General features: G+C 37.1%; 1 protein-coding gene across 27 annotated transcripts in view; it reads left to right on the top strand.

Annotated features, from left to right (window-relative positions):
• The window catches only part of ZBTB20 (zinc finger and BTB domain containing 20), an 822,970-nt gene that overhangs the window by 684,347 nt on the left and 111,180 nt on the right, over positions 1–27,443 (top strand). For 2 of the 27 annotated variants that reach the window (XM_064374638.1, XM_012463974.2), the window contains one exon: positions 2,631–2,763. The exons of the other annotated variants lie outside the window; for them this stretch is intronic. The gene's annotated coding sequence lies outside the window, so the exon portion shown is untranslated. The remainder of the gene's footprint in view (positions 1–2,630; positions 2,764–27,443) is intronic. 27 annotated transcript variants of the gene reach the window in all.

Below are 27,443 nucleotides of genomic sequence, written 5' to 3'. Positions count from 1 at the left end.
TACAACAGTTGTTTCAAGAATCAGAAACTCTTTTCTTTTTTTCTTTTCTATTAACTGAAAATAAAACCTATTCATATCCCTGAAGAGGGAAAATGTAGGGGAAAATATAGATATATACATTTTCCATAATTATAGAATGCATTTATGTAACTGCTTCTTAAGGGTGTAATACATATCAGGGCAGAGTGTGATGCTTCTTCAAAAAACCCTCCTGGCTGGGAGGTGTGAATGCCTTATGTTTGAAGTAACTTGATAACAAGTCTTTTCGGGAAATCTTACTATGTATGTGTTGCCTCAGTAATGACCCTCAGAGAAAAAACAAGTACTAGGTGGCCAGTGTTAGCACTTGAACTCGCTGAAAGATATTAGAACTAGGGGAACTTTTGGCAAATCCAGAATTTTCCAGGGTAACTCACTTCTTACAGTTACATGTTTTCTTTAGGAAAATTCTTGAATTGCTTTCAGACTTTTCTGTATTTTTGTAGAATTTTTTAATGCTTTTAATAGTGCTTTAGGAGAAAAATACTTTTAAAAAGAATGTCATCCAAATAAGAGAAACTCGGTCTTTAAAAAGTTTTATATTGAAGGCAAGAGTTGTTTTGTTTTTGTTTTTTTCCTTTCGCTTGTGTTTTATTTTTCCCCCCTGGATTCTTTTGTTGCTATGGGCTGTTGTCCCTGCATTTTTCATTTTTCATTTGGTCCCCCTCCTTTTTTTCTTCTTTCTTTTTCTTTTTGGTCTGTTTTTGATGTGGCCAAGGGGGTCTTTGAAAGGGGCAGAGGGACTAGGATAAGAGGCTGTTACTGAAAGCTGCACTAGCTCTTCTTGATCCCAACTCAGGCAGCTCCTATCAGCTAGTTGTGCCGCCAAGAGTACGGTGACAGGTGATAGCTGTCATTCTGGGATTCTTCGTGGATCTGACCTGAGAGTAACACATTCACAGTTGAGGAGAAAAGGGAAAAAAAATAGAGGAGGAGGAAAGAAAAGCTCTTTGAGCTGGAATACACTGGCCCTTTCTTCCTGTAGGCAATCCGCTCCAGTTCTTGGCGACGTGTCCTGCACTATCAGATATCATATGACTTTTTATTTAGATTCCTTTTCGGAGAATGGCCTGTTAGGACTCTGTTTGTTTTCTTTTATTTAATTTCCTTCTCCCCTCACCCACTAGTTTTGTGTATCTGTGTGTCAGAGCGTGTGTGCACGCATGCATATGTGTGTGCAATTTTTATCTTTGTTTTTGTTCTGTTGATCTGATGCTTTATTTAAAGACAAAGCTTTAATTATTTCAGTATACTGGTTTACTTATTTGCCAAAAAAAAACCTCATTCTAGGCTTTTTGGGGGGTCCATTTTTAAACCCATCCATTAACACATGAGGCTGGAGATCCTAAATGTTTGCTGGTCTGCCCTTGGCCCATTCCCTCACCTTAATTTAACCCTCCCCTTCATCAGCATGCACAGCAGCATAAGTTAGGAAACACCTGTGCTGAGTTCAGAGCGAAATAAAAGTAGAAGCAACTTCTTCAAATTTGCACTCCTAGTTTCACTTTAATAAACTTTTTTTAATCGTTGATTTTTTTTTTTTTTTTGGCACCCTCTGTTGAGTTTGAAAGCATCAGAGATAGTGAACGATGTGTCTGTGGAGCTTTTGTGAGGCCAGCTGAGCACCCTTGGAAAGTAGAGCAGGAGCTGAAATTCATTCAGAGACTTAAGAATTAAGTAAGAGATTTAAATAAGATCTGTGAGATCTGCGAGCTGTTCAGGGTTTGGTGATAGATGGTAAATGGAATGCTTAGGGATATTCAAAAAGGAGAAAGAAATTTCCAACCAGGAATGAAACAGGCATTTCTACTGCAATTCATATTTTAAAAACCTTATTTAATGAAATTTTTATTTTATATATCTCAAAATTTTAAAGGTGTGATTGCCTTCTTCTCCATGCTTGCTATGAAAAACAGATGAATTGTGTTGATATTATTACTGGGTTTCTCCTAAATTTTTGTTGTATTTCTTTTATCGGTTTTAAAGAGTTCTGATTTTAGTTAGCAAAAGAAAAATAAAACTTCTCTAGGTATGCATATGGTTGTATACACATTATTCTTATCTATACATAATATATCCTGTTTGTATCAGGATATATTTTTGTATAGTTACGTGCAAGACTGCCTTGAGAGTTCAGATGACCATTACATTCTTTAAACCCATGGTTTTTAGTTTCTTGTTACTTTCTCTAAAATTATTTTTTACAGACTTTAAATTTGTAATGCTTTATCATAGCCAGAGGTGAATTTTGTTGAAACTTGGAGAAAAATTTATTCCACCCCTTTAAGCGTACCCAAAAGGGAAGAGAGAACTATTTTTCGTTCAACAAAAAATTTTAAAAGCCTTTTTTCCTTCAGCGGAAAACTCCAGAACAGCTTTGTCTCAGAATGTTAAACTTGGCATGGATAAAAAATGTGAGTTTTGCTTTGTTTGAGGAAATTTGTTTTTGAAACAACAATGTTATAAATATTTTTAAATTGCCTGCTGAGCATGCGCTGTATCTGACTTTATTCATAGTTTTAAACACACACCAAAGTGCAGTCTTCTGAATGGCCACAGGTAAGGCTGTTGATTTGTATGATCTTTCGCAGAGGCACCTTCTGTGAGTCTACTCAGTTTTCCAGAAGGGAAAAAAGCAAGAGCTGAGTTTAGACCTGGACACCTTTCTAAATATCACAGAGCAAAAGTAAATTGTCCCATTAAGGCTTGCACATTATACTTAGGGTAAGTACTGTTCAACTTTCCTTTTTTATAGGAGTTGCCTGCCTTAACTTTTCAGCTTAATAGTAGCAGAGTAAATTAAGAAAAAAAAATTAACTCAATGAGGGATTTCACTGAAATAGAAAATTTGCAGATTTTAAAGGGTATCTATTGTGTATAAATTTGGGGATACGAGAATTTGCCAGTGAAATGATAGCAGCTCTGTGCTTACAGAGCAAAGATGTGCTAGTCTGAACATGCCTGTTCTCATCTGGAATCGAAAGCTAAATCTAGGTGGGCCTGTAATAATACCAGAAAAGGAACACATGTAGCTTTTGTGCAACATTTTTTTTTTTTTTTAAAGCTAGGCTTCCAAAGGGAATGACAAAGAAGCAGGTTCTCCTCTTGCTTAATAAGTAGTCATGCTTAGCCTCTGGAGAGATGTATTTCCAGTTGTTTTAGTTGTTTTGTTTTGTTTTGTTGTTGTCGTCATCGCTATCGAAGAATATTTTTTTCCTGTCAGTGATTATTAACGCTTTCCATTTTTCAGAATGCTTATCTCCATTAACTCTGTTTGATGTTTCCTCACTTGGTTACCTTTCTCAAGTCTGCGATGACCCTCTCAGGCTTTGCAATTCTTATCGATTCTTACCAGAATATCCTTACTCATTAGCTGTTTTGTTATAGTTATGGTGGAGATAATCTTGTTTTCAGGCCTTTATAACTATCCAAACAAATTACCTTTTGAGGTGAAATTTCTCATAGTTATCTTTGACACAGAACTGAACTTGTCTTGAAAAGGCTTGAAGAAAATCCAATTAGCCGTTTTTTGAGAACCGAATATTCTATAAATGCAAATGAATTATTTTACAAAATACTTATTGATGTGCAATGCTTTTCTAATCTGTTTTTCTTTTCGTGCCTTAAAACAGAACCTGAGAATTAAATGTGTTAAAAAGAAAGAAAGAAATCTGCGAGGTTAATGCTGATATTTTAAATACCCAATTTAAAATAATTCAAAGTTTGAATTTGTTTGCAACATATCACCTTTCAATATCAGTCAGTAATACCTAATACCTGTGTAGGTATGTATATACACACACACACAGGGAAACATGAATCCACTTTACACTTACATTAATTCTACTCTAACCTTCAAGAGAAAAAATTAGTCGTACTGTAAAACTTTTGTTAATTCATTATATTTTATTTTTCTGTAATAAGAAATCCACTTAACTATTGCTTTCATCCAATTATATGTATGTATATATATATATATACTTAACACCTATTTATATTCAAATGATTTATCTTAATTTATAAAGTATTTTGTAAGTCTTATACACTGCTTAATTTTATGCAGCTATATGAACGTTTTAAGTTTTTTTCTGATAATTTGCTTTGTTCCGAATCTGTTAGTGTGTTAGAAGTGTTTTCCTTTCCCAATCTAGAAAGAGTATGGCCATCTCTTCCTGTATATGAAGTCTGTACGTCTTCAGTATTCTGAAGAGACTTTTTAACCTGCAGTCTCTTGGAAAGCTTTCAAACAAATGGTAGAAGTAATCTTTACTTTGCTTCTCCTTGATCCATCCATTTGCCCTCACTGTACCATCCATCACCACCAGCAACCCTGAAAAAAACATCAATAATAAATATGATATGATAATTTTTCTGATCACAGAATCAGGAAATACCAAGGAAAATTGTGGCATATGTAGGAAAATGCCAAGAGCTTCTCCAGTAAGATCAGCTGTTTTTATACTTTTTTTTTCCTCTTGAATTTTGTTTGTGACTTTTTTGGCTTGCTGAAGCACATCGCCATAATCTTACGAAGCCACAGCAAATTCCCAATGCCACAACAATACTGTGCAGCCAGGGAGAGGCCAGAAGAGCTGATCCTGGGTGGCTGCAGGCTTCCCAGCAATGGTGCAAGGCAGGAGGAGTAAGTAGGCTACTCTTCTTTTCACTTCTTACCTAGGCTGCCCAACCTGCCAGGCGGAGATTTTCTTTCTGTAGCTTTCTCTTCAACTGTCTGTGGCATTTCCTTAAACAATCAATGACTTTCTACTTCTAAGAGATGGTTCATTTAGCAAAGCATCCATTTTTATTTTATATTGCAACATGGAAAACTTTGAAAATTTGAAGGGCAAAGGAAAGGGGCTCAGGGTATCTGAGAAATATCAAAAATGGCATTGGGCTCAAAGCTGTTTCTTGTGGTTGCTCAGGTCTATAACTTTTCTGTTCTCTCTACAATCTCTAAGTGGTTGAAAGTAGTGAATGGGATAACTATAGGGTACCCACTATGATCTAACTGATTCAGTAGATGGAGCTCTTCTCCTTAAGTCTGTATTTAAATTAACGTCCCACTCTAGTTTGTGGGGCTCTCTCTTTTAAGGTGTATCATGCTACACACATAAAATTGAGCCCTGCATAGCCAGAGAAGAGATTTCCTGGCAGTTTTCGAAAAAGCATTCGTTGTGAAATGAAAAACAGTGCAGGGGATCACTAGGGTGGAGTGGGAAGGGAAATGGAGTTTACCTATCTAAATTTTTCCCTGTGTTTGTTGATATTCTTCAGTGTGAAGTTAAATCCTGGCAGTTATTGTAGAATACACTCATTCATTAGCTGTTTTGCAAATGTAGAAAAATATATTGCACATGCAGGATTTTGGCGTTATTCATTGTAAATCTTCCAAGCTATCTGAACTGTGCAGATCTCCTTTCATTTGATTCTGCAAAAGAATCTTAATACTGTACTGCAGTTGTTTCATCTAATTAGCCTAGAGAACCTGAATAAAATGTTACAAGTTCTGAATTGTGAAAGCACAGTGTAGGGCAAAGTAGGTGTGTTAGTAAGGGGCCTTTGTGGAATCCAAATATTTTCAGCAATAACTGAAAATAGATTTCCAGTATCTATTTAATGGGGGAAAATATACTTGTTTATTTCTTTTTAAATTAATTGAAATTAATAATTGCCGCAAAATTTTTGTCAGTGTTACACTGTTTTCAGTACGAATAGAATAAGTTTGATCATGTCTCTTCCTGGTACCAAGTGGAGAAATATATGTACACTGTATTTAATAAATTATCGTCCTTAGTGGAATGTCTTCTCACAGATTGGAGATATTTCTGAATATCTCTTGTTAAATCTTGATAAGATCATTTGGCCAAAGTAGAACCGATCTTGGCTTTAGTACCAAAAGAAATAGCGTTTTTAAAAGACTTGGATTTCCTTTGCATACCACGTGTCTGAGTTTGATACGGTCCAGGAAAACAGAGAGGATGAGACGAATTATTCCTAAGCAGCCGCCGTAGGCCAAACACTGAAACAGTGCCAACCTGGACCAATCAGGCCGGCTTCTCAGAAGATACATGCTTTTGTCAAACACTTACATGAAGAAAGAGAGAGAGGAAGTTCGTGAAACTGTATTCATATGAATATTCTTCACTAATTTTAATAAAGTCCATGGTAATAAATTCAGTGGTTTTTATTCTTTTGTAAAGCAGAAAATCTGAGTTTTCCTGGGCAGCTAAGGATCTCTAAATGTTGTACTGTGACATCTTTTGAACAAAACTATCCTTTCGAATTTAAGCAAGTGAAAAACTTCTCACAGAGAGCAAAAAGTAAAATTGATGGAAACTCAGAATCAATTCCAAACCCATTTCTGGCATGATGAGAATAACATTTGTGCTGTGTTTAAAGTAGTTTAAAACAAGAAAATGATAAAATGATCAATATACTTAAAGCCAAAAATAACCAGGAGAGAACAATCTGTAATCCATTCCCAGTCCTGAAACCCTACACTACTTATTGAACATGAAAATAAACAACTATATCTTTTATAAGGTGGCACTGTAAGCCTTATAACATATACACAGCAATGATGAGATACCAAGCTTTCAACCCTTTATTTAAGCTATGTTTTTAGAATTTAGCCAGACGAAAATTCCTGGACTTAAACTATTATATATTTATTTATTTGTACATACCATGACCGTAAAAAGAACAAAAGTTAAGGAATATATAGATTGTCACAGTGAACTACATTGCCACTTTACAGTTTATGTACTCTGTTTATTTTAACAAGAAAAAAGATTTTAACTACAGCAAAAGAATATTTTAGGTTAGAAAGTCAGTTAATTGCTCAATGTGGAACAGATTTAATATTTATTTTAAAATGCCTTGACTCTTGACTAATTTATTAAATTCAACACATACATAAATATAAACCATACATATTTTATTCTTACTGCTTTAATGGATTGCTTTAAAAGAGTAACTTGACACTAATAAATTTTGAACCTATGGATTCAAGGTCAGTGAAATGCTGCTGTCCAAGTTTACAAAAATCTCTCTAGACTTAAGATTTTGCTCCAATAAATTATTTTCTTACCAATTTTTCAGAGTCACGTGACTAGGCATGTATTTATTGATCAGATAAAATAAAATAATCCATCTAGATTTTTTAAATTCTAGCTGAAGAAATTAAAATGACAACAGATTGCATAGGCACACAATTTCATTGAACTGTGCTGTAGGAATGATGATAATTCTGTTGAGCACTGTGACAAATGCAACTACAATGAAGCATGTTTGATTACATCAGTAAGAGTGAACTCAGTGGGCAAGGTCAGAAGGGTGAGACATAGAAGCCATGACAGAGTGGGGCTAATGATTAAAGTTATGAAAGATATTTAAAGCATATAGCTGGGTACAAAATTAACAGATATGGAAAAGAAGAGTCAATCAATTCTAAAAATAGACTACTTTTTCCTATAGGATATAATTAACTGTAGGATTTACTGTTGCAGGGATTTATAACATCATAAGCTTTGGTTGTCCAGTGTGATAGTAGTTGTAAAGAGCTGTTATGCACATCTGCTTAAAGATTTATATAAGTGTAATTGTTATAACAACTTGTTATGCTATTGTTTGAAGTTGAAAAGCTCTGCTTTAAGTGTCGACAAAGCAAATGTCAGCATCATAGAATCATAATCACTGTATCTTGGAGCTTGAAGGAGTTTTAGATATCTCAATATGTGTGAACAGGCTAACCAACTCTCCAGAAAGGAATATTGGAATATCTCGTCAAGGACGATGTAGAATTTGAAAATACATACATATTACAGTGGTTTCTGTTTGGAAAATAAAATTTAAAGAAAAGTTTAACAAAATAGAGAAAATAAAACTCTATAAAATTATCTGGACTAATGGTGATATATATTGCATTCTCTGAACCAGGAATTTTAAATATGGAAGAATAGCAGGATCTACATTAAAACAAGGTTTTATTTTTATCAAAAGAATTGATAAGGTGGGTGTCCAATAGATTAAGAAATGATATTCAGGCTTACTCATTTTCCCAATAATAAAACTTAAACACAAAGATCAAATATATTAAGATGAGCAAGGCAAAACTGAGACCAGAACTCAAGTTTTCTAACTCACATTTTCTTGCTTTACTCCTTTGCCAAAAGGCTGACCACTAAAACTAATGTATAAAAATTAAAAGTAGATGATATCCCACTTTGAAGAAGTGAAAGAAACCAGACCCTCAGGGTTCCTATTTCTATGCCAGTAACCTCACCTCAGATGTGGCAGGGACAAATATGTGTGATGAGGATAAGGCATTCTGAGGAGTGAAAGAAAATGCACCCAGATGCATGTACTCCCTAGAGACTCTGGAGTTGACATTGCTGCCCAGACCTCCATAGCCTTGTATCTCACTTTTTTTCCTCCCTCTCTCCCCACCAAAAAATAAATAAGAAGAAAAGAAAACTTTTGAGAAATTGTAGTCAGAAGATCTTTTGGAAAGAAGTATTTCTTCCTAGAAATCTTTCTATACAGATTGGTATGTTTTACTGTCTTATCAAAGTATGAGTTCTAATTGGACATTGGTGATTCAACAGGTTTATGAACATTACAAACTGGACTAACCCTTGTTTCCTAAGCATACACCACATTTTCTCATCCATGTTCCTTTTCCCCTGGTATCCCCAAATAGAAGCACATTCTGCCTCCTTAATTTCTGCAGTACTTTGTATCTTTTAATGACCCTTGTCATATTCCATTTTATATGTTAGCCATTTATGTATTTATTTGTAATGTAAGGAGCAGGTCTATATACTTTTGAGCAGTGTACTTAATTTTACTAGTTCTCACGTTCCACATCTGTAAGGAGATACATGACATCTGAAATATTGTAGGAATTCCATGAAGTGTAGTATATAAAGTGCTTAGCACAATGACTAGCACAAGGTTATCACTCATCATTGTTGTTGTTGTTACTGCTATTACTTATTAATATTCCCTGCCTCTGGTTCTTTCCCATTTATATGCTTCTTGAGGTCATATATTGACCTAATTCATTATCTCCTCATGCAATGAACATAATGATTTTTACATAATAGCATAATAGAAACCTAATAAAAATATATTGAATCTTTTTATAGAAGTTCATATTCGACCTATTATTTCCCTAAAAAGATCCTTAAATCCCATCCTGGAGGTTTGAAATAGTGGTGGTCATGGCCAGTCCCTGACCTATGTACATTGTAAAATACAACAGTGTTGCTTGCTGTGGACTGTCAGAGTCACATGATTTTTCAGGTTCCCCATAGACCCCCAACTGCTTAAGATTGCTCTTTGCAGCATCACCAGGAGTGTCAGCTTATATTTTTGGTTCATGTGATTAATGAGCTTGTTATACCTCTGTCTGTAGCCTAAACTAGAAACTTTCACTTTGGAGAGCAGGTCAAGATATCGAATTTAATTTTGGTTGCATCTGTTATAAGCCAATTGTGTATTCATTACATTTATAGATTCCCTCTTCAGCCATATATTTTCATGGCTGTTGAGAGCACCTGAATCTGTGTTGAATGTCCTTAGATTTTACTTTGGAGACCTGAAAATGAGACAGTGAGATCTTTTTGATGGCTAGCTGTCATCCTTGGCATTTTCTTCCCTTTAGTGTCTAATCTGGTCTAAATTTGAAGAAGGGGGCAATTATAGCATTTTTATCTAGCTTGAATATGGCATGGTAATACTATATTAATGAGGTCAATGGTAAGTGCAGTTCATCTACACATTTCTGTTTTTCCAGACATACAAACACATTCTGTGGAAATAGAAAATGTCTAAAAAATGGAAATGATAGAATAACTTGAGACATGTAAGGGTAGAGATATAACATTAAATGTATGGGTTTAGCTGTTTAGCAGAGCAACATACAAAGTAGACTCTGAGTGTTTATGGACCTTGCCAGTCCTTCAAGGTTTCAGTGAATAGCAAGAAAACGAAAAAAAAGGTAGATCACGTGAACATGGCAGAGGGGAGACTGACAGCAGGGTGTGCTCAAGTCAGGAGGAATGTTGCATTTTAATCAGCCAGAAGTTTCATTTCTTTGAGAATGAGCTGGTATTTGTGAGGGGAACAAGGTCACATTTAGTAGAACTGGTAATTCAATAAAGGTTTTGACTTTGCCAGAGTAATAGTGTTGGCAACAAGAGAAGAAAGTTTTGCAGATTTCTGTGTGTGCACTTGCTGTTACTGGTGTTCCTGGTGGGTGGCTGAATCATCCTGATGGCATTCAACAGGAACCAGCTGCTGAGAATATTAAAATGCAAGCATTTATTCCTCTAGAGAGACAGTAGCATCTGCAAAGTTTTTCTATCTTGATAGTACAGATAATCCCAGGGAGCATTCTCTAGTAGTTTTCACTCTCTATTCATTTATACATTTTCTTTTTATCATTAGCATTAGTATCTCAAGTTCTAAATGAAGAGAAGAGTGCCTGAGTCCTGAGGCCACAACAGACTGTAGAGACAGATACTTAACACTTGGCTAAGAACTTGGTATTTCCTCTTGGGCTTTACCTTGTATTGTTACCTCAAAGAGGGAAACTGGCATTTCTCTCCCTTGGCCTGTCTTCATAGCAAAGAGTCATCCATACTCCTAGTCTTCAGTGAGCTCCATCAGTGTAAATCCTGCCCCCAACAACCCCCACCAAACACAGCTATGGAGCTTTTCACTTTACTTATAAAATTTGTAAATTTGTTGCTTTCCTTGTATACTTGTTTTTTATTTGTTTGTTTGCTTTATTTTGTTTTGTTGTTGGTGTTCTTTTCTGTTTTGGTTTTGGGTTGGATATTTTGAGCTACCATCAACAGTTAGGGGAAAGGGTGTTACAAAAAGGAGGTTTGGACTCAGTAATCTACCAGGTCTCTCCGTCTCTAATATTTATGAATAATGTATTGAACTGATGGAAAAAATGTTGAATATGTTCATTATGAGTTATATTCACCAGTGTGTTGCCTAGAATATAAAAGAGCAAAGCAGTTGCTGTGTAACTAGTTCCTTACAATAAATGTAGTGGTACAACAGAGCTCTGTATCCCTTCCCATTCCACCGTGCATCGTCCCCAAACACACGCTTTACATGTCTGAGTGGCACCTGCAGACGGGGAGCCTGATGGGATGACAGCCAGCCAAGGTTCTGATGGGTACAGGGACATTCATAGTGCAGTGGGTCTTAAACAGAAGCAGCCTTGATGAAGGTTTTGATAGTGCAGTTTCCTTTAGGAGAAATCACCGAAGCCAGTGTCACGTAGCAAACATTACTCAAGTGCTATCCTGCTGCAGGGGTTACAGCTCCTATCAGAAGAAATGAAACTTAGAATTTTGCCCCTGATTTTTAAAAAACAGCATGAATAACTAATTTGTCAGCAATGTTACATTTTGATATAAGTGAGCCAGAGTGGCAGAAAATTCAGAACTATTTGTTATATTTAGCTTCAAAATTCATTATATTTTTGTCTCTGTTGGTTCTTCTTCATAATTATGTTTTGTTTAAAATTTATTTAAATAAAATTGTATTTTCTAAGCATTTACCAGATAACATTGGGAAACAGTAACCAAAAGCATGACAAGAGGCAACAAATCCTTTTAGTCACACAAATAATCAAAAAAAGAGATAATAAAGAGTTAAAATCATAGCAGAATAGTTTTTCTCTGGCCATAAAACAGTGAGGCCCATTATTTATCAAACATGTCACCATAAGTGATATGTAAATATATGCCAAAATAGAGAAAGACCATCTAAGGTCAGGGACTCAGAGAGGACAGCTCTAATGTAGAGAATAGTTCCAACTTAAAGCAGTTCAACAGGAAGGTGCGCAGAAAGCTCTGGCTTTTGTCTGAAATCCAAGAAGAATAGCAGGTTGTTGATAAGTAGGTTCTGCCCCCCAAAAGCCCTTCCTTCCCGTAGTATCACTTCAGAGCCTTTGGACTAGCTCTTGTGAGAGGAAGGTCCAAGACATCACTCGTACCATTATCAACTTTATAGTGACATTAATTCAAATAAACTGTCCCAGAATTATCTATCCTTTTGCCTTTCAGAAATAAGTGGGTTCCCCCTCCCTTTGCTCTCTGTAGGAGCTGAAACCCATCAAAGCCCATGAAGAACGAGTGTAAATTTAGAGCAACCACATTTATCAATAGTTTATAATAATCTCAGAGAAGCAGAGAGAAGAAGAAAAAAAGAGGGAATGAGAGAAATAGTGAGTTTTTTTCCAGGAAAATTGCATTACCCATTGTTTAGATCAAGGCACTCAAAAAGAATAAAGGATACCCAATTCCAGAGTGGTATAATGTAAGAGCAGATGTGGCAGGATTTTTTTCCCCAGCTCCACCCTTCTTTACAGGACAAATAGCTTAACCTATCTGTGTAATAGTGTATTTGTCAAATAAATAGAAAACCATCTATCCTCATCTACTTCACAGCAGTATTGCTAAGGCTGATTGTGCACACATATATTAATGTATATATTATAGCTATCTATTTACAGCAGGGGAGAATGATTTTAAAATAAATGAATCAGAGTTTTATGTGTGCATCTGTTGTGAAGGTCAGTCACTTTTTTTAAAAAAGTAAGACCTTCTTTACTAATTACCATTTGTTAAAACACTTGAAAATGATGACTGAGCCTACGTCACCTCTGAAATGGAAGGCTTTGAATTCTAAGCATGATTATAGAGATTCACACACATTTCCATCTACTTATGGACCCTAATGGCCTTATTCAGAGCAGTACAAACCTATTAAGCCAAATAAAAGATTAGCTTTGCCAATAGTTATCTTTTTAAAAATCCTAAATCAAGAATATAGCAATTGGTCTAGTGTCAAAGTATAATTCTGGCTGTAGGAGTAAACTGGTTCTCTATATTAGATATTTTTCTTTAATGGGACAAAGATATATAAAGAATACGCTTCAACCTGTACAAACATCCTAGGCATCTGCCCAAGCTACTGGTCTGTCCCCTCAAGAAGTAGGCTAAGTGTATCTAAAGTCCCTAAGATCATTGGAAAAGAGGCCACATTCATTTCACTTTGGACTGCTGTTATTCTTTTGATGTTGGTCTGGGCCCCTTAAAGCCCTTTCTTCATGCAGACCTCAGTGGAATGATAATGTCATGAACAGGGCAGGTGAAGATAAATAAATGTGATTTTTTAGACATGATGTTACCCTCTAATAGCTTTTCCCCAGGCCCATTCCAAGCATCCAGGAAAGAGAAACTTTGCTTCCATGGGGAGTGAAGTCATAGCTTCAACTTAGCATAATAAGAAAGGGAGCAAGCATACTGTAAGTCAAATCAGTAAGTTTCTGCTGGGTTATGACCAGATTCTCCTGTTTCCTCTATTTTTTTTCTCAAACTGAAAAGAGTTATTGTGGTAATTCACCTGCACTTCTGAACCTGTGTGCATATCCTCAAGACCTACTCAAGGTAAAGCCAGAAAGACATTAAGAGCAGACTTTCATCCAGGGGACTCCGCTTCTCTTTAGTGACTTCTGCTTGTTTGGTTGTTGTTTTTAAATAAATTTATGTTTTTAGAAAATATGTTTCAATTCCCAGACATTGATATCCTGGGCATCCTTAGGTTGTGACAGAAGCACGGATTAGTGACTGTGACAAATGTCGCAGAAGCCAGTACAGTTGCAATCTATCAAATATGTTGGCAGACCCCAGAATTTTCTGATCCTTGTTGCAGAATTCAGTTGTGTCCTTACCATAGGGAGACAGGGTTAACTGAGAGTTTTGAGAGTTGTGGTACGTGCTTTTTCATTTGGGTCTTGGTAGGTCTGGGACTGGAATACCTTGGCAAAAACAATAACTAGAACTAGGGCCAGCTTCATGGGTGTACAACCTGTGCAGTTGCACAAGGTCCTATGTTTGGATGGGCCCTATGCCTGGCTTAATGTACTGTTGCTGTCCTGAAATTCTTAACAATTTTTGAATGAGGAGCCCTACATTTTTTTATTTTGCTGTGAGCTTCACAAGTTATAGAGCTGGTCTTGCCTAGAATTTCTTTCCCTAGCATACCAAATTGAAGGTATTGGTCATGTCTCCTCTTACTGAAAATGATCCCCTTTTTCAATTCCTCAAAAGTGAATTCCTCCATTAAACTCTTTGAAGATTTCTGTCCACAAAATGTGATGTGGTTCAGAAGAACTCATCTCTCCTTCTTTCCTCCAAGCCCCTTGAGATGATTGTGATTAAGGTGATCTTGTTTTATAATCAGAAACTCTATAACTGTCTCAGCTAAGTTTTTTTTTTTTTTTTTGGCAAGAAGTGAATACTTAGGAGAAATAGTTGTATCATAGTGGTGAGTTGTATCATTTGTTTTGATTACTACAAATAGTTGTATCAAAACTTTGAACATCAAAGTTTTCGCCTTTATTGGATCATTAAAATAGGTTTCAGTCATTAAATTGAGATTATAAAGTGAGCACCTAACATTAAGATTATCTTAGCCTAGGTACCTCCCAACCATCACGTGATCCACCGCATCCGTGTATGCTGAAAACAAACTGATCTCTCAGCCCTGGCCCTGCATCTCTCAGACCCCCACCAATGCCACTGCTTACTCTGTCTTTTATGGTCTTCCCCTCATCTTCCCTTCTGAATTCACCTCAGATCAGTACTTTTATTCTTCTTACTCAACACACAACTGGCATTAGCAGGAGGCAGTTCCTCTCTTCAGTCTACATATAGCATCTATGGAGAATATTCTTGCAGAGTTTTGTACATACACACTAATACCTGCCACCACATTGATGAGTATGAATTACAGACCCCAGAGATGGATGGGCTTGTCTACAGTGACAGTTTGTTATGACCAAGCATTAATCCAAAAAATGTAGGCCTCCTGACTCCTAGTCAGGTATGCTTTGGCTAACTCAAGGGGTCTTCAACATTCCTGAAAGGTAAATTCCACATGACTGGCTCCTAAACCTGTTTTCAAGCACCCATTAGTTAAAGGAGGAGGAGAACAACAAAAAAATATATATATACATATAAGTATATATATGTGTATATATATGTGTATATATATATGTGTGTGTGTATATATATATGTATATATAATGTTGTAGGAGCTGAGAAAAGAGTGCTGTGTGACAAGGAGCCTGACTGGCCACCTTGAGCTCTAGTTAGCCTCTTCGAGCCTATAAAATACTTCCTATTACTAATAATATCTTCAGGACTGTTGGATCTAGAGAGACGCTCACCTAACACAAAGCCTGACTCACTTGGAAGCTGAGGAAGGGATAGCTTCTTCTATCTCTTCCTCCTCCTTCTTCCTCACCCTTACTTTCACACATTTTTTTTCTCCTCTAGGAAAGGAAGGAAAGCAGGAGAGATCTGATGGAGAGAGTCTTTGTGAGTTTAAATTACAGGAGATTAAGCTACCCTCACCTCAACCAAGTAGGCTGTAGTTTGCTGACCTCCTATTGAGCAACAGCACAACCATGGAGCAACAGAAGAGCCAAAGGCATTTTTGATAAACCATGACATCTCTCCAGGGATTATTTTTAGTGATTCACCAGCTACAAACAAGGCCCTGGCCAAAAACAAAGAGACTGGGTTCTTTTCAGTCCTTGTTACCCACTTCATCTTCTCGTTTGCCAGCAGAGCCTGGGGTCCTTGTGTTAGTTAATCTGATTCCTTCCTTCAGCTTCCCTTTTCCAAAATTATCCCTATCCCTCCCTCCAGCTCCAGTTCAAAGCTACTGTGCACTGAGATAACTCTCTTGGAGTTGAAGTAGTTATAGCATCAAGGCATGAATGGCCTAATGCCTTTATGGCATGTCTGCATCTCAGAAGTGTTAGGAAACCTTTTTTAACAAGGGGACTTTTCTTCTTGCAGGCTCAGAATCAGCCACGTTCCCAGTGTAGCTATACCCACCCCACCCCTTTCTTTTCTTTTTTTTTTTAAGAGTTGGAGTCTGACTCAGTCACCCAGCCTGGAGTATAATGCCACAGCCATGGCTCACTGCAGCCTCAAACTCCTGTCCTTGCATTATCTTTAGTCACACATGTGATGTGAACTCAGAAAAGCAAACTTTCTTCCTGGGGGAAAGAGGGAGGGAATATAGGTTTACATAGTGAATAAGACCCAGTATGATAGCAAAGGGTCTCATGAAAATATGACACAATATTACTTTTTTTATATATGAAAATAAGTTTCTATCTTGGATAGCCAGGCCCTAACAAGTAACATTATAAGAGTACTATAAACAAATTTAAAACCCAAATGTTTTGTGGTAAGTCAGGGTTTCTACCTCCTGTGAACTCTGGACATTTTGCAAATTTGAATAATCAGTCATCTTGAGTCTCCTCTGTTTATTTAGAGTATTGAGGTTCAGATAGGACACAGATTTTCTTCTATGTCACCAAACTCAAAAGCAGAGCTGAGTTTGGGGCCCTCAGGCCTCTAGGGAGATCTAGCTGTTCTGTCTGATAGTTAGGGGAACTCCTAAGAGCACCTCCATGCACCCCAGTCAGCTTTTCTTTCTTCTGGTCGTTTCTCTTTAACAATTGTTGCTCCTGCAATCATAGAAAAAAAATATTAGCACAAGAATCAAAGGGAGGCTATGGAGCATTAAAGGAATATTAGCAACTATTGAAAAGACATTTTGACCTATTTCTATAGTTATCAATTTAATAGTATTTGTTGCCAGGCAATGCACCGATGGCGGGTGGGAAGTTGGATTGCACCAGCAGCCTGTTCTCAGAGGCCCTCCGGTTACAGGAGGTGGTAATTCTAGTTAATAAAAGGGTAAACTTCAAATACATTTTAACCAAATCAAATTGTAGTGGGAAATATCATATTACTGATGTTCAAGCTGACTCGCAGCTGGTAACATTAGTCAGTATATAGGCCCCAAATTCTGACTTTTCAGCCTTTTCAGATGAGTTTCTGGCAGTGAGAGAGTTCCCCAGGCACATTGTTATGTAGGAATAGGAGATTTTTAACTAACATAGGAGCTAGCATAAATGAAGAATTTTTGTATTCTCGTTAGACTTTTTATAAGATTGTCAGATATTCAAATAATATGTAACCAAGCCAAACTTCAGGTTGATAGGAAATCTAGAGCCAGGAGTTTTAATTTTTTTTGTTGTTTTGTTTTTTTCTGTGACATGTTGGCAAATGATAAAAGCAATTCACTCTGCTAACCAGAGATGCTGGGCAGAATTCCCCCAACACTGATTTCATGCCATGAAAAGCACATGAAGTCTGGCCTGGCAAGGCATGGTGAGGAGCACAGGCTTTGTGTCCTCCTGCTCCAATTTGAATTCTAGCTTAGTCCCTGCTAGCTGTGTGACCAGAGGACATTCACCTAACTTCTCTGAATCTTAGCATTCTCATACAAAAAATGGGAAAAATATCAACCATTCATGGTTGGTATAAAGATCAAATGACATAATATATGTAAAGAGATCCACGCATAAAGAAAAACGGTGCCAAACATGTACCAGGTGTTCAGAGGCGATCATTGTTATCTTCTTCCCTTTTGCTGCTATTGTGTGCAAGGCTTTTCTTAAAAATTTTTTCCCAATAAAATGCACAGCTTTTAATATGATAATAAAAGGAAACACTGCTGGATACTCCACAGACTAATCTGGTCAGTCTTCTTTGAGTGAATAGCTGTTTGCCACCTCATTTTGTCCCAGTTAAGCTTAGACTTGCCGTTATTAGCCTCTTCCCGGATCATACATCCAAAAGGACACATGGGCTACATGATAAATCAAATAGCCCCCACTGACACAGCCCCAAGTTGTATGAGCAGTGGTGAGACAAGGGATCATATCAGTAGCTAGAACCCTCCATCTGTCTTCCTTACGTGTCCTACTCCACCTCACTTTGAATCAGGAGAGATGCCAGACACCTTTCTATGGGATTGCCTCCCACCTGGATTTTTTCCTAAACTTTTTCCATTGTGTCTGATTTGATTCGCCTACACTTTTGATGCTCTAAAACATTTTTATTGTGGGCAGGTTGTCTAAAATACTGTATTTGAGGATGGAAAAAGAAAACATTGCCCAAATGTAAGCACCATTGAATCAAGGAAACAGTATTTTTTCAATTGCATTATTTGAGGATCCAGACAACCTTGAATTCTTTACAAAAGCACATCAGTAAGGCTATCCTCTCTCTTAAAAAGACACATACACACACACACCAACTACAGAAGGCTACTTTTCATAAGGTAAAGGACTAGAGTGTCTAAGAAGAATACAAAATGAAAAAGATGTTTCTGTAGGAAGAACCCAGACCTAGAAGCCGAGACATTCAAATTCTATTTTCCACGGCCATGGGAACTTTCTTCTTATATGGATCCCAGCATATCTGCCTCTCCCCAACTCCACTGTTACATCTAGAGAACATGGATTCCAACTCATACTCCTTAGGGGCTGTCAGGAAATTTATTTGTTGCTGTTTTGAAAGATATTTTCATACCCATACCAAGAGCATTTTGCACGGGCCAAGTATTTCCCTCATTTTGGAGGATGAAGTCCTGAATTGTACTTCCCATCACTCTGGAATGGGTGAAAGACTGAACTTTTCACACTGGTATGGGAAGACAATGATGTTATTATAGTGCCAACTTCTAACAGGGTGTTAATAATCATATAAAATATCTAGAACTACTACAGACCCATTGACCTGGTCCGTCATTCAGTTGACTTCCACTTTTATCCATGCATATTTTTGGTAAACAGTCATTATGAGACAACCCAGTGTGAGAGGTGCTGTGGACACAGTGTGCACATCCCTCCCCTCACTCCTAGCTAACCCTCCAATCCCCTAATGTACATCGATTGTAAGTTGACTTAAAATTTAGTACAGATCCTTTTTCTCTGTGCATTGAGTCATTTTAGTTTTCTGTGCATTGAGTCATTGTAGTATGTCTAGAAAGGGGTGGTTCTATAGCCAGGAGGATTTGCTTCTTCTGAACTGCTGCCAAAGCACCTATTTGTGTCTCCTGTGGCACTGATTACATACTGTCTAATACTAGAGCATGTTTATATGTCTCATTCCTCCTGCCACTGCATAGTAAGCTTAATAAATATACTGTACTTACACACAGTTATATCCTTCTTAACACCTAGAATATACCATCAGAAATAAAAGGTATAGTAGTAAATGTTGTGATTTTAATGAGTGAAATTAACAATGGCATGTGAGTTTTTGGAAAGAAATTACCTTTTCTGAATTCATAAATTTCTACCCAGAAGCACAGAGCATCACTCAGTTACATCAGAAGGTAACTGATACATAAGGATTTTTTTCCAGTTTATTATGTATATATTTTATTCTTCCCCACTCGACATTTGCACATGGTAGGTTTTTAATAAATTATTATTGATGTATTAATTAAAAGTATAGAATAAAGTAGAGGTGTCCCACTTCTGTCTTTTAAAATAGTAATTTTGATTCTCATTTAGTTCTTTATCTTCAGACCTTGTCTATTCCTACAACACAGATATCCTGGGATTTCATTCCAAATGGTTCCTGAATTGAGCTTAGAAGTGGTCATGACTTTCAATTTGGTCTCTTTATCAGGCTCCTTACAGGGCAGAAAGAAAATCAATTTTTTTTTCTGTCTCCTCCTCTTCCTCATAGGACTGTTATATAGTTGAAAAGGACCTATATCTATGTAAAAATATTTTAATTCCTAGAATAAATATAATATTAATATCAGATACATAATGTCAGATTGAGGAAGCTTTGGCATCCCAGCACACTAAATAGTTTTGTACACCCTGTTTCAAGCTTATCCACGGACCTGAGGTGTGAGGAATTTATTACTCTAAGCTGTTAGGTTAGGTTCATGTGATCTGTACCAGCTACATTAACTGTGACCTCAGTCCAAATGAGGTAGCTGATTTAATATGTCCTCTTCAGTCACACAAAAGCTTCACCATTACTCTCCGACCTGATTAGATGCTAAATTTCATCCACACAAAATGATCTGAAACCAGTCACCTTGGCGTTAGGTCACAGGAAGTGATAGCAAAGAATTCCAAAATAAATGCATTATTCCAGTTTTCCTTTGGTTCTCCTCAAAGTCTGTCTCACAGCAGACTCGGAGAGCCAGTCCCTCCTCAGCTAGACATTCTGTTGAGTCATGTTTACTGTCCCCCTCAGAAAGGTTCCAAAAGCAAATGCAAGAGGTTGCCGAATGCAGGGACATGTGGCGTGCATGCTACTGAAGTGAGAGGCATAGCACACACCTGCTTTTTGGCTGTGGCAGGCCATCTTGACTGTGCCATGCCACAAGTTAGCATTTTGGATGAGCAATTGCCATTCTGTTGTTTTCTTCTCAACACATGGTGTTCAAAAACAGTTAAAAGAAAACTGTACCCATTTGCTCATCCCAGAAATCTAAAATTTCAGAGAAGCATGCCAAATTAATTTTCACATAATATTTTCCAAGCTTTTTCTTTGCAGTGAGAAATGATATTTCACTTTTTGAACTCTTAGTGTCCTGGCCTGAGGTAAATGGGTACAGTTTCTCTTTAAATGGCATTAAACATATCAAAGCAGGATTATATCTGTCACCGTCTTTTTTTTTTTTTTCTAATGGAATCAAAATCCTTCAGGGAGTGTCCCAAATCCACATTAATGTCTTTGAGTGCTAATGTTTCCACTGGGACTTTTACATTAGCAAAATAGAAGTGTGTGGTTTTCCCCCTCCTCTCTCTGCTGTCTGTATAAGAAAGAGACAACTACACATCCGTTATTCTCCATGGCCTTCAGCTAACCCACGTCAAGGTGGTAAAAGATGACTAGAGATTTTTGGTGCTAATGTTTTCTTTTCTACCCTTTCACTCTTTTGTGCCACTTGACTGGAAAGCTACTGTGAATGCTGTTTCCAACATGGACAAATCTTTGGAATCCCAGCCATGAATCTTTGGAATCCCGGCATTTGGCCTGTTAAACAGACCAAACTGCAGTAGCCATCAATGCTGTTTTTACCCTTGGTTCTTACTATGGAAAAATTAGACAAATACCCAGAACTTTAGGATCTCACTATAGATATTTTTGTCATTAATATTGGGATATCAGTCATGCGTCCTTTTTATTGCTGACACTTCCTGTCTACTTTAATCCCTCTTTTTTGTTCTTTAGCAAAGCAGTTCAAATGGTATTTTGTCAACTCTTGATTATCAAGTGTCAGTGGAAGACTACAATGTCGTAGACAGAAAATAATTATAAATAATAAATAACTTTAACATAATGAATAATTAACCGTCATAGTACATTTAATCTTAGAATGCACCTTTTTCTTGCATTTGAAAATGCTCTGGAAAATTACACTATTTCTTGAATAATTGTTTTTATACGTAATGTAGAAGGGGCTAGAAAGCTCTGCAGTATCCGTCTCTGATCCCCATCCAGAGTTTTTCTTCTTTTAGCACCATCCTGCCTACTGAGGGCTTTGTTCTAGAGCTGATGGAGAGAACCATCCGTGGAGAGCTGGGAGGTGTCTTGTTCTTGAAGCTCACTCTTTTCATCATTTCACTTTCTGGAGCACTCTGGAGAACTATACTGCTTCCTTAGACCCTCTTCCTATCCTTCCTCCTTCTTTTTCTTCTGTACTTCTTCCTGCTTTTTCTGTTTTTCCTTTTCTTTTCCTATCCCTTGTGAAACTAGTCGAGGAACGTGAACTGGGGTGTGTGTTTGTGTGGATGAAGGGGCGCAGGGAGGAGGGGACTCTCCAAATGCTCCAGCTTGCCACAAGGAGAGAAACTCCATGTTTTCATTTAAACAGCTTTCCCTACATCTAGACCTTCATATATGAAAGAAAAATTCACTTGTTTTCTTTTCCACACTTTACAGAAAACAAGGTAAGTAGAGGCAGTGAGAATGCCAACCCTGGAGTTAAAATGAAGCAGACTATGTACTCACCTTTAAATATTTTTAAGGATAAAACCTTATCTACTGGCAATTAGGCCAGGTTTTTGTGGGCGTAGTGTATGATGTTTTCCTGGCATTTAAAGAGTTTAGGGAGTATTTTTGTATGTTTTTAGCATTAATTGCATGATAACTGCAACATCAGGTAAATGGTCTTCTAAAATTTTTAAGAAATACATGAGTCATATGAATTTTCTACATTAATATTCTATTTGGTGGATCCAATGTTAGTTTGCTCATACTCGTATATTTGAACATCAAGGTGGCAGAAAATGTGTGTTTATATTTGAATTGATTCTGCACATAACTTAGCACCATATAGTAGATATGCAATAAAAAGATTGCCAGTGGCATTCATTGTTGTTTCATCTTTGGGTTTCTCTTTTAGCAGGCTTATAGGCTTTGTAGATGGACAAACTGGAATTCAAATACGAATGCCATAAATTACTTTCTAGCTTTGTGTGTCTGGTCAAAATACACTCTTGCTATGCCTCAGTTTCTTTACCAGAAGAAATGGAAGCATAATCTCTGCTCTGGAGTATGTTTATAAGGATTAAATGGGATAATTTCTGTAAAGAAACTAGTGTAGTACTGAAATGTGGTAGGCACTCACATGTTATTTTTCTCCTTTCTTCTTTTTAAGAGAAATGCTTAGGTAATATGATCACTTCTTTGGTCTTAAGCTATTACTATTAGTGATTTTTCTCCATAACCAGATTGCTTGAACTAATTGTGTTCATTAGGTTTTAGCTAATCAGTTTCTGTTCATCTCAAAGGAATCATTGTGCTTTGCCATATACTAAAATACAACTTTAAGGGAAATGACTTGGAGATTAAGTACAGTCATCCCTTGATATCCAATCAGCAGGGGCTTGGTTCCAGGATTCCCCATCCCACCCTGCCCCACCCCACTCACAGTTAATGAAATCAGCAAATGCCTAAGTCCCTAAAATAAAATGGGATAGTATTTGCATATAACCCATGCACATCCTTCCATGTACTTTAAATCATCTCTAAATTACATATAATACCTAATGCAACGTAAAGTCTATGTAAATAGCTATTATACTGCATTGTTTTTTGTTTGTGTTGTTTTTCATTGTTGTGTCATCATTTTTTATTGGAGGGTTTTTTCCCAAATATTTTCAATTTGCGGATATAGAACCCATGGATACAGAGGGCCAGGGGGCCAACTACAAGTGTGTTGGATCTGAAAGAAGCATGACTTAGCAAGGTTCTCTGCCTTATTCCTGGTTTCATCCCCATCCTCGACCTCAGTACCCTCTCAGAGACTGGGCAGAAGGAAAGCAGCAAGGCCTAGACAGCTCTGTTTCTGAGCCACTGTGTTAGGACATTGAATTTAGGATAGATTCTCAAGGGAAAAAAAATCCAAATGCACAGGACAGCTGAAATCCAATCTTTAGATGTGGGGTACCAGAAACATTCCAGATTATTTCCAGTGTCAAACTAAAATATAATGCAGGGTTTATGCCTTCTCTCAAGATTCAAAATTAATGATTGTGATTTGTATTAATCCAATGTGAATTAGTTTGACTACTTATTTAAGAGGTTGTTTTGTAGACGTAAAACAACTATTGCTAACTCTTTTGAGACGGCACAAACTATGTCTAATGTTACATTTTTTACTTCTATAATACTTGCACATAGAGTTCAGTAAATGTTCATTCACTGAACAAATGAATCTAATCAATGGCTTCTTGACCGTGATAGTGAAAATGCTACTACACAGGGTCCTATTTTTACTACCCAGCAATATATTTTATACATACTCATCTATATCTATAGATCTGTCTCTCTCCCTGTGTCCTTTTTACGTGTCTATACATATATATATAATCATTTAAACAAAATGCCTTGAAAGACCCAATTCCACTGGATCCTGAGCACCCAAAATCTACCTGTAGATTCATTACTGCTAGAATTGCCAACCACACAATTAGCCTCTATGGCCGTTGGCAAGTCCTCACTTTCCTCATTTACAAAATGACTAAAAGATCTCTAAGGGTAAGAAACACTTCCCACTCCCGAATTCGATTCTTTCTCTCTCGTGAGACATCACATATCTTTTTGAGAGGTATCCTATTGTTTGAACTGAGCACAAGTTTTTTCCCCAATGCAAGAATCACAAAAGAAATAATTTGTGATTCTGCTAGGGGGCTGGGGACTTGTACTTGCTTTTAAAACTCTTCGGGGCAACCACTGAGATAGGTGTCTTTTCATTTCTGTTACTTTAACACTGGGACTCAACGTGGTGGGGCCAGCCAGATCTCCAGAGGAGCCTGCCTGGTTTCTGTCATTCCCCCACCTGCCCAAAAAAAGAAAAAGACTGAAATCTACCCAGTTCCTCACTACTGGGCACCTTCAGGGCACTTTCTCTTTAGTGCAGATGAGGCCTGTCCCTCCCAGTCTAGCTCCATAGATGCTTTTCTGGTGTGCTTGATGTTAATGACATAGCCTGCTTCCGTCAGCCTTACCATTTCCGGAGTGGGGTGTTTCTTGGTAGTTTGCATTTTTTTCTTTTAATACCTGCATATTTGATGTTGTGTCTGATAGAGTCTGATTGTCCCCATTGTGAAAGTGGTTTTTATGTCATTAATATGTTGATTTGGTTCATAAAAGTGAGAGTAAACTGCCAGTATGGTATAGTACTTTGTTGGGGGGAAGGGGATTCTCTCTTATTTTCTCTTCTTTTTACAGGAAGAAAAAGGCCTCAAATTGTGCCTTTTGGATTATCTTGTTCTCTTTTTACATTTGAATTTCAAAATCCTCTTTAAATGAAGAAATCTCAAGGTTTCCATTACAACAACTGCTTTTCGGCGCCCTCCCTCACCCCTATGACATTATGGCTGTGGGCACCTCTTCCTTTCAGCTCTCTGTGAATGTTCTGTGTCCTTGGCCCTCTCCCAGAGTCACACTGACATTCAAACAATAACCTCTCCCTTAGTTGGTGCTCCTTGATTGCCAAAACCAGCACTCTGCCTCTGTTGCTTTACCTCTGTAACAATTACTCTGCACGTTCCTGAAGAAAAATAAAGTTTTCACATTTAATTTCTTACACAATAAATTTTGATTAACACCCAAGTATTAGATGTTGATGAGTGCTGAGGGGAAGACCCAGATGGCAGACACCAAATCTTATTTTTGGAGACTATTTACAGTATAAATGTGTAGCACTTGGAGGTGGGCAAGTCTTGCACATTTGAATAAAAGAGGAACAGAGTTGTTGCCTCATCTGTGTCAGGACCTTCTCCTCTTTGGTCTGCAATGCAGTCCTGCTTTGGCTTAATTAATCCATTAAGCTCTATCTTAACCCTAGTCAGTAATGATCGAGGGGCTCACCGGAGCCATCTAGAATGGGAGAAATTAGATGGATAATGATTTTTGTGCTGATGATGTGTTCTGTCTTTTTATATAGTTGATCCCGTGAGGGACATATTTCTTTGGTGTATTCCTGCTGATGTTCTCAAGACAGATATATTACAGAGAAATAAATCAGACTATGAGACTTTGCTAGTGTCTAATTCTTGGTGTGTAAATTTAGTGTTTTAAAATCAAAGCTGTTTTTAAAAATACAGTTTTATCAATATAATATTAAACAATCAGGAGAGTGAGAGAAATTTGAGAAACTCTCATTTTGGTATTATTTCTTATTACATTCAGATGTGGCTGTGGAATATTTATGTTAATAGTCTTCTGATTCCTTCCTCCTCTGTGAGTAAACAGTTTAAGATGGTTCCTCCTCTATCCAATTCAACAAGTGTTTAGTGATACCTATCATGTGCATAGCAGTTGAAAGTTCTCAAAAAGTATGAGACCTAAATGGCTTTATATATCTTAAAGTAACAAAAAAGGACTTTTTTTAGTGTTTGTTTTTCATACCAATTTGAAATCAAGACTTAAAAGTTGCAAGGCAATAAATAATCAAACTGTATTAAATACCATATTTTTGCTGCCATCAAAACACTTTATAAACAACTACAATATACAATTTAAAATACAATATTTTTTCTGAAATGTGTGGAAAGGTGGGTGGAGTGGTTCTTACCTTGTTTTAGAGGGTTAACAGTTGGCTGGTAATCATCTTGGAAATCTCTCTGGCATAAGTGAGGTTTAAGTTATCATTTGAATAAAGGAAAGATGTTCTTCAGTGCATGAGGGATTATTCCATAGATGCAGTCTTATGTGGAAAAAGTTCAGAGATGGAGAGGGTGTATTCTCAGTGGAAAGAAGCCAGAAGACAAAAGCGACTTGCTTTGTGGATTAAGGTGAGCCTTAGTGGCACCAGGCACTGACAGGTTAGACGAGCAAACCTACAGGAGGCTTTCAGTGCTGGGAGTCTAGAATTCACAATTGATCTGAAGTAGGGTAGAAATCCACTGGAGGACTAAAGAGGGGACTGTGACAGTGAAACCATTGAGAATATGTTTGGAGTGAGGAGGCAGTTTTCATATCCTAGGTATAATGTGATTAGGAGCTGGCCAAGAATATTAGTAAAAAAAAGAGGTATTTGAGTTAACGTCATCATAAGAAAATTTCTAGATTTGATAAGTGGCTTTATATGAGAAGTAATATATTAAAATGTGAATGTTTAGCAGAAGATTGGGCCATTGGATGTGTTGGACTATGGTTGTATAGAATTTGTATAGCAGAATGATTTAAAAGGAAAGAGAGAATGCTTTTTATTATATGGATTTTGAGGAGCTAGCAGCCATCTAATTAGAGATATTCTGAAGAGAAAGTGTCATCTAAGTTGACTAACTTAGGTAACCCTAACTAAAAGAGATAGGTTATGAGAAAAGATGGATGAGTGCATCAGCCCCTCAGATGCATGAGTATAAGAAGAAAAAACTATGGCCTTAAGATGATTCTTTGAGGGACAGCATATTGAGGAGAAACAAAAGGAAATATTGAGGAAATAAATGAAAGGAGAAGACTGAGCTAAGATTGGAAATTACAGAAGCCAAAGACAGAGAAAGAAGTCATTTTGAGCTTTTTAGGGTAAAAAAAGCAAAAAACAAAAAAGGGCTAGAAGGAACTTTGCAGGATCATCTCAGCCAATATCCAAATTTTGTGTATTGGGAAAAGGAGACCTAGAAGACAGACGTGGTCCAAGGAGGAAGAGCCAACGTGTAAAAGAAATAGGACTTCAAGTGCTCCTTCACCTCTGCTGTGCTGCCTCAGTGGGGGACTTCTCCAATCAACTCTTGCAAATGAAATAAGTTAAGCAAAGAACAGCTAAATTTGTAGAGGGCCATGCTGACACAAACTGGCTTGTGTAAATCCATTGCCAAGAGTAAGGAAGAAGGTGATATCAAAATCTCTGCCACTGCTTCAGCAGTGGACAGGGTGGTCAGCTGAAGAATTAAAGGTTTTGCAAATTTCAGAGCAACACCATATTGGCTGCTAAATATCAGAATCACGTAC

The sequence above is a fragment of the Aotus nancymaae genome, unplaced genomic scaffold (assembly GCF_030222135.1).
Source record: "Aotus nancymaae isolate 86718 unplaced genomic scaffold, 86718_ANA_hifiasm-v0.15.2.pri h1tg000011l, whole genome shotgun sequence".
Lineage (NCBI taxonomy): Eukaryota > Metazoa > Chordata > Mammalia > Primates > Aotidae > Aotus > Aotus nancymaae.
Note: the sequence above shows the minus strand (reverse complement) of the source record. Positions and strands in the feature narration are given on the sequence as shown.